This window comes from Malaclemys terrapin, chromosome 9 (assembly GCF_027887155.1).
Source record: "Malaclemys terrapin pileata isolate rMalTer1 chromosome 9, rMalTer1.hap1, whole genome shotgun sequence".
NCBI classification, from domain to species: Eukaryota; Metazoa; Chordata; order Testudines; family Emydidae; genus Malaclemys; species Malaclemys terrapin.
Window position 1 is genome coordinate 2,829,840 of NC_071513.1, and position 6,631 is coordinate 2,836,470.

General features: G+C 43.5%; 1 long non-coding RNA gene across 1 annotated transcript; it reads left to right on the forward strand.

The window, feature by feature from the left end:
• Window positions 1-38: 38 nt before the first annotated feature.
• On the forward strand, window positions 39-4,357 carry LOC128843676 (uncharacterized). Its single transcript, XR_008446329.1, has 3 exons — window positions 39-1,272; window positions 1,570-1,679; window positions 4,283-4,357. It is a non-coding gene; the product is annotated as an uncharacterized LOC128843676 (long non-coding RNA).
• Window positions 4,358-6,631: the final 2,274 nt, after the last annotated feature.

The following is a 6,631-nucleotide window of genomic DNA, read 5'->3' on the forward strand; positions in this document are numbered from 1 at the left end:
AGCCTGAGACAGGGGCCTGGGGCTCTGGAAGGGGGGAGGGGCAATTCCCCACCTGTTTTCTCAACCCCCAATATCCCCAAACCACGTCCCCTTCTGGCTGGCCCGTAAGGACTCACGAGAAGACGGACTCGGCTCTGGGGTCGGCCGGGCCGTGGGGTCACACCTGCGGCTGCCCTCCTCCCCAGTCATGCTGGTAACGACATCTCCGGCTCCTCCTCGTGGGGCTCCGAGACTTGGGGTTCTTGGGGGGGCACCCGCTCCCCTGAGAGTGGGTTACTGCTGGTCCCCAGCTCAGCCACGGACGCCATGGGATCACTCACGTAGGCCTTGGTAGACGAGGGAAACCTGTGCTAGTGTCACAATACTGAGGTACAAACAACGAGGAGTCCTTGTGGCACCTTGGAGACTAACACATTTATTTGGGCGTAAACTTGTGTGGGCTAAAACCCACTTCATCCGATGCATGGAGTGGAAAATACAATAGGAAGTTATTTGTATACATAGTACATGAAAAGATGGGGGTTGCCTTACCAATTCTAATGAGACAATTCAATTAAAGTGGGCTATTATCAACAAGAGGAAGAATCACTTTTGTAGCGGTGATCAGGATGGCCCATTTCAAACAGTTGACAAGAAGGTGTGAGTAACAGTAGGGGAAAATTAGCATAGGAAACGTAGTTTTTAGTTCTTGGAATGACCCATCCACGCCCAGTCTTTGTGCAGGCCTCATTTGATGGTGTCCAGTTTGCAAATTAATTCCAGTTCTGCAGTTTCTTGTTGGAGTCTGTTTTTGAAGTTTTTTTATTGAAGAATTGCTACTTTTAGGTCTGTTATTGAGTGTCCAGGGAGGTTGAAGTGTTCTCCAACTGGAATCGCCCTTGATCAATCTGGGCCTCGGAGTTCACCTTGTAACAGGACAGTGATACGGACTCATCCTGCCTGGGACACACTCGCTTCCTCACATGATGGCTGTACAAGGAGGAAGAGGGACCTAGGGTCATGCATGTGGCCTAACTTCATCCTGGGTTTTCATCTGACCCATCATCTGCATCAGCAGATCTGCTTGTTGCAGCACCTAGTGTCCAAGTAACATGCAGGGTCAGCAGGGCTGAACCATGTGAGGTACCAAGAGTCGGGAAATGAAATGGCCCTGTGACACAAAAGGGCCCGATACGATGCATATGCTATAAGGAGTACAACAAACTTAACCTGTGGCAACCCTCCTCAGGCCTCTCACTGTCTCATCTTCTATCATGCATGTGACTTCTAACTGTAAGTCTTGATCCTGCAGCGAGTTCTTTGTGGCAGGCTTTGTAGTGCAACCTAGTCAGTGCAAACATCTGTATTTTACTGTCCTGTAAAGTGCCATGCCATACCTGTGATGCTTTACAAGAAAGTATGTGTTCATACAATACCCAGTATGATGAGGCCAGGATCCTCAATAGGGCTCTTCTGCAATATACAAACCAGTAAATTATAAGATGTGATATTTTAAGCTTTTCCTAGAGACTTTTAGGTGCTCTTCACCTATTCCTGTAAAATGATGATTGTCTTTTTCCCCCCCCCCAGATATGTATCAAGGGGAAAGGAATATAACAAAACAATAGTGCAAGAAAGGAGAGATGGACAAAGAGGAAGGTATTTGCTATGGGAGTGCCTGCTGTAATGGAGGAGTGCTGGTAAGGTCATGCGAGAAGAGGCAATATACGCCTTGTTCAGGAGAGTTAATGCTTATTGCAGGCTCTTCAGTCCCCCCTGAAGTACCATGTGGTCTAACATCACCCTCACTGTGCATACAGTCCACTGTTTCCCTGCATGTCACATTCTCCTTTTGTGTTACATACTAACTTGTGCACAAGACAGAAAGGCAGAGAGAGCAAATAGGTAATAGTCACATCAGATGAGATATTTGGCAGATATTCTATTTCATTTTGTTTGAGCTTGTTATATTCTGTACAAATTTGAATGGTTTTACAGTCCGAGCCTAAAATAAGAAATATAGTAGCCAAATGAAAATAAATTGTTTCCCTTTGCATTTTAAATTGATCAGAAGTGTTATTTTTATGTTCAGAGTTACCATGTAAGTTTTCCACTGAGGATGAGATATGAAATAGACTGCCTTATGTCGACCTAACTGTGTAGTGTAGACTAGGGCTTAGTCCCAGGATGAGAGAAATAAGGTGGGTGAGATAATATCTTTTATTGGAGCAGCTTCTGTACCTGCATCACACTTTCAAAAGATGGGCCTGGGAACTTTAAATTCATAACTCTGCTGGAGACTAAAAAATATTGGATGTAATAGGCACTGGTTTTATGGCCCATTACAACTTGTAACACACCCTGCTACCTACTAACCCTCCATTGTCCAATGACTGCAGAGGTGTTAACTGCCCACTTCATTTTAAGTGGTGCCCAACAACATATCTGAAATCATTATGCTAAACATTCTGCCCCCTCATAATGAGCTTTGACAGTCTAATTTCCTTTTCCAGACCTAAAGAAGAGCTCTGTGAAGCTGAAGAGGTTGTCCCTTTTGCCAATAGAAGTTGGTCTAATAAAAGATATTACCTCACCCACTATGTTTCTTTCATAAATATATTGGATGTGATTCTTTTTATTCTTTATGGCTGAGTCTGTAATCACCACATACAATATACCTTGTACATTTATGGCACTACACTCTCTTACCCTGCTGTATATCCTCTAGAAACAAAGAGCTTTTTAATGTCACCCCACCTTCCCAGTACTCTCACGGAACCCCTCATAATATGTTATGTCATGTTAAGTGATTCTCAAAGTGTGGGTTAGGACCCCAAAGTGGGTCACGACCCCATTTTAATGGGGTCGCCAGGGCCAGCATTAGACTTGCTGGGACCGGGGCGGAAGCCTAAACCCACCCCAGCCCCCAGGGCAGCGGGGCTCAAGCTCCAGCCCCCTTTCCCATGTAGTAATTTTGTTGTCAAAAGAGGGTTGTGGTGCAGTGAAGTTTGAGAACTGCTCTACATTCTTCATAAAGATCCTTTCTTTCGTGGGAACTCTCTTGCATTCCCATATCAAGGGATCAGCTGGTTCTTTAACTTTACATGTGTTAATAACCCATCTTTGTATCTATTCAATAAATATAAATTATTCAAACCACAGTGACCAGTTAACAGTCTAAATATGGGCACCTCACTGATGCTTTCATAACTTTGGAGCCACACATTATCCTCTATTTTGTGGCATACTTCACAGAATCTTCTTCCTCTTTTCTCCTTAGTCCACAATTTCCGCTATTCTTTTTTAAGGCTTTTTAACTAAACTTTTAAATTCCTGCTTACTCAAAGGAACCTTTATATCAATTTCTCCATTTTTAAAGCATTTTTGTTTCTTTATTCACCACTTTACTATCAGGTATCACTGCATGTGCTGGAATCCATGCTAATACTATATTCACACCCTAACTCTGTTGTCAAAAACCATATTTCATTTATTAGATCACTCCTGCTTTCTGAGGTACCCCTTTTAATTGCCAGTATGCTTGATCATTAATCTGAAAAGATAACAGCTGAGGTAGGCTGTATGTCCCTTATCTAGTTTAATGCTAACATTTTCCACACAAATTTAGCTGTCATAATGGCTATTAATTAGACATTTTGTTAGATGTCTTAACTCCAATCTCAGGGATGCAAAAGGCTGCTAATTCACTCTACCTGCTTTTCCACCTTTAGACTCATCTGTGTATTTTCAGCAAAGGAGACTGTTTACCACATGATTCTCTGTGGCTCTGTAACTTTTGTAGTCCTTTACAGCAGTGCTAAGTGAATACAGAGTGAGCACAAAACACTACTAATCAGAATAGTAATGGATTACACGCTATGCCCTGGTATTATTGACTATGCAAAGGGCTGGAGAGAGAACCAGGTTCAGTCAATGATGTTCCTAATATAACAGTATTTACTATTTAACTGCTTAGTCAAGAAAACAAAATTAAAGCATAGCTACCACTCCAGGCCCCAAGCAACACATGGTGTAAACGGAACTTGGTTTAATTTAACAGATTTAAGTCATAAACTACAATATTACTTGTTACAAAGCTCAACAAGAAGCTTTGTTAAATGAGAAGCTAAGCTTTATTACAGCTCAGCTACCTATAATTATGTTTAGGGTTCATTAAGAACACTACAATTTAAATTGCTGATCATGCTACAGTCAGTGGGAGTACTCACATGTTTAAAGTTAAGCATATGCATAAGTGCCTACAAGATCAGGGCCTGAATGCTCTCTTTTCTGTGCTGAATAGGTGGATACATTCATGGCATAGTAACAACTGAACTAAAGGAAGACAATTCTAAAGGAAGAAACCAGCTGCTTATTTGTCAACAGGTAAAAACAAAAAAAAATATTTTCTGATAAAAGGTCACTAATTTTAAGTATTTCTGATTCTAGAAACACTTCCCCCACCTCCCACCACCTACAACAAATTTCAGTTATAGCTCACTTGATTGCATCCATCCATACACACTCCTTACACTGTATTAGTAATGTTACTGATTAATAGAGCATCAATTTGTATCCAGACTTAGACTTTCCCAAAAGAAGATTTTATCAAGATGGGAAATCTTATTTTTTCATGTGATACTTTAAATCAACTTTGCTGCTTCATCCTCCCTTTCCCTCTGTTTTTCTCCCTCTCTGTCTTTTTCCACTGTGGCAAAAAATTATGAAAAAAAATGTTTTTTGTTATTCAAATGGCAAACAGCATGGCAATGCTTCCAACAAATGTCAATGCAAAAGGCTAACTGTACTGTACTCAGTTTCAAATATGCATCCTACTACAATAGCTCTTTTAACATCAGTTCCATCAATGGCTCTTTTACTAAAATGTCCATACAGCAAGATTCAGAATGAACAGAGCTTTGGTTTGATGGCAATGAAAGTTTTGGCTGTTTTGTGACTCGTTAACTAATCACATTCTCATTTACAGAGCACAAGTTCAAAGGGTCAGCTAAAATAATAGGTTAATTGCTGTCTTCAGAGGAAGACCTTATTGTTCTAGTTGACCAATTGCTATAATACCTTCTGTAAAAAATTACTTTCAGTGATAGAAAACTATTTTCATCTCACTAAACTCTGTATTCAGCTGGCTAGACAGTGTTGCATTACATGCTTATATGCCTTTGTTCCCCTGTGACAAATGATATTCCTTCTTCACATATCACTCTTGGTCAGCTGTGAGAATGTGGAATATATATTTTTTTAATCCTATTGCTCAAATATCTAAAAAGGCTTTTTCCTATTGAAGCACAAAACTGGTATTATAGGCATAGGCATGATGCTGGCTAGACACTTGCTCAGGGGAGCAGGGGGCACAAGGTGCATCCTTACTCCTTGGCATATCCGTAATGCCAGTAGCAGTGCAGGGGGAGGGTGGGAGAACCTTCCATAGGGCCGCTGTCATCCTTTCTGGGCAAGTGGGTAGAGATGGGCAAGAAGAGGGCAGAGCCTCTCCCCCAGTGCATCCACCAGTACAGCTGATCTAGAGTGGAGAGGGAAGGAATCTGTGCCAGGTATAGGTCTGGTGCAGATAATTTCCCCTTGGTGTAAGGGGACACCACGGATGCTCAGTGAGGCAAAATCTGGTTCTGCACTGCCCTTTACACAGGGCTTTTAGCAAAGTCACAATCTAGCTCAGTAGTCCCCAAATTATGGGGCGTGCCCCCGAGAGTGTCATGGAGAAATGTTCAGGGGGTGCGTGGCGGGGCCCGGGCCAGTCCTCATGTTGGGAGCACCTCCCAGCCCTGTTCCCAGTCATACTCCACTCCACCCCCAGTCCAGCTCTGGTCCCAGTCGGAGCACCATTCCACCCCTTACCCAGCTCCCACCCCATCCAAAGCTCTCTCCGGCCCCAGCCCAGCTCTGCCCTCCTTCCCTCTCCACCCCCAGGTCAGTTCCACCTCTAGACCCGGCTCCTCCTCCGTCCCCAGCTCCGCCTTCAGCCCAAATTCTTCTGCTGAGCCAACTGTACTGTAATGGGGTTGGGGGGAGGTCACAGACAGATTCCATTACTGGTAAGGGGGGGAGGCGTAACAGGAATAGTTTGGCCACCACTGATAGCTCTTTATGGACATTTCTTTCCACACAGAAGGAGGTGATGCATGCAGGGCCGGCTCCAGGGTTTTGGCCGCCCCAAGCAGCCAAAAAAAAAAAAAGCCGCGATCGTAATCTGCAGCGGCAATTCGGCGAGAGGTTCTTCGCTCCCAGCGGGAGTGAGGGACCGTCCGCCGAATTGCCGCCGAATAGCTGGACGTGCTGCCCCTCTCCGGAGTGGCCGCCCCAAGCACCTGCTTGCCAGGCTGATGCCTGGAGCCGGCCCTAGATGCATGGCCTCTTGTTTTTCCTTGTGCACTAAGAGTAGCAAACTGGAAACAGAGAATAGTTATCGGTATTAGTAAATCATCTATCACCATAGTATCTAAGCAGGATAAAAAGATTGCTATCTATGACTTTAAAAATAATAAAGCATCTATTAAGAACCAGACCCTGCTTGCCTTATTCAAGTATTCCCATTGATTTCTATGTCCCTGCTCATGTGAATGAGGCAAGTAGAATTTGACCCAAGATGTGGCAAGTTTGATTCAATACCATCCAT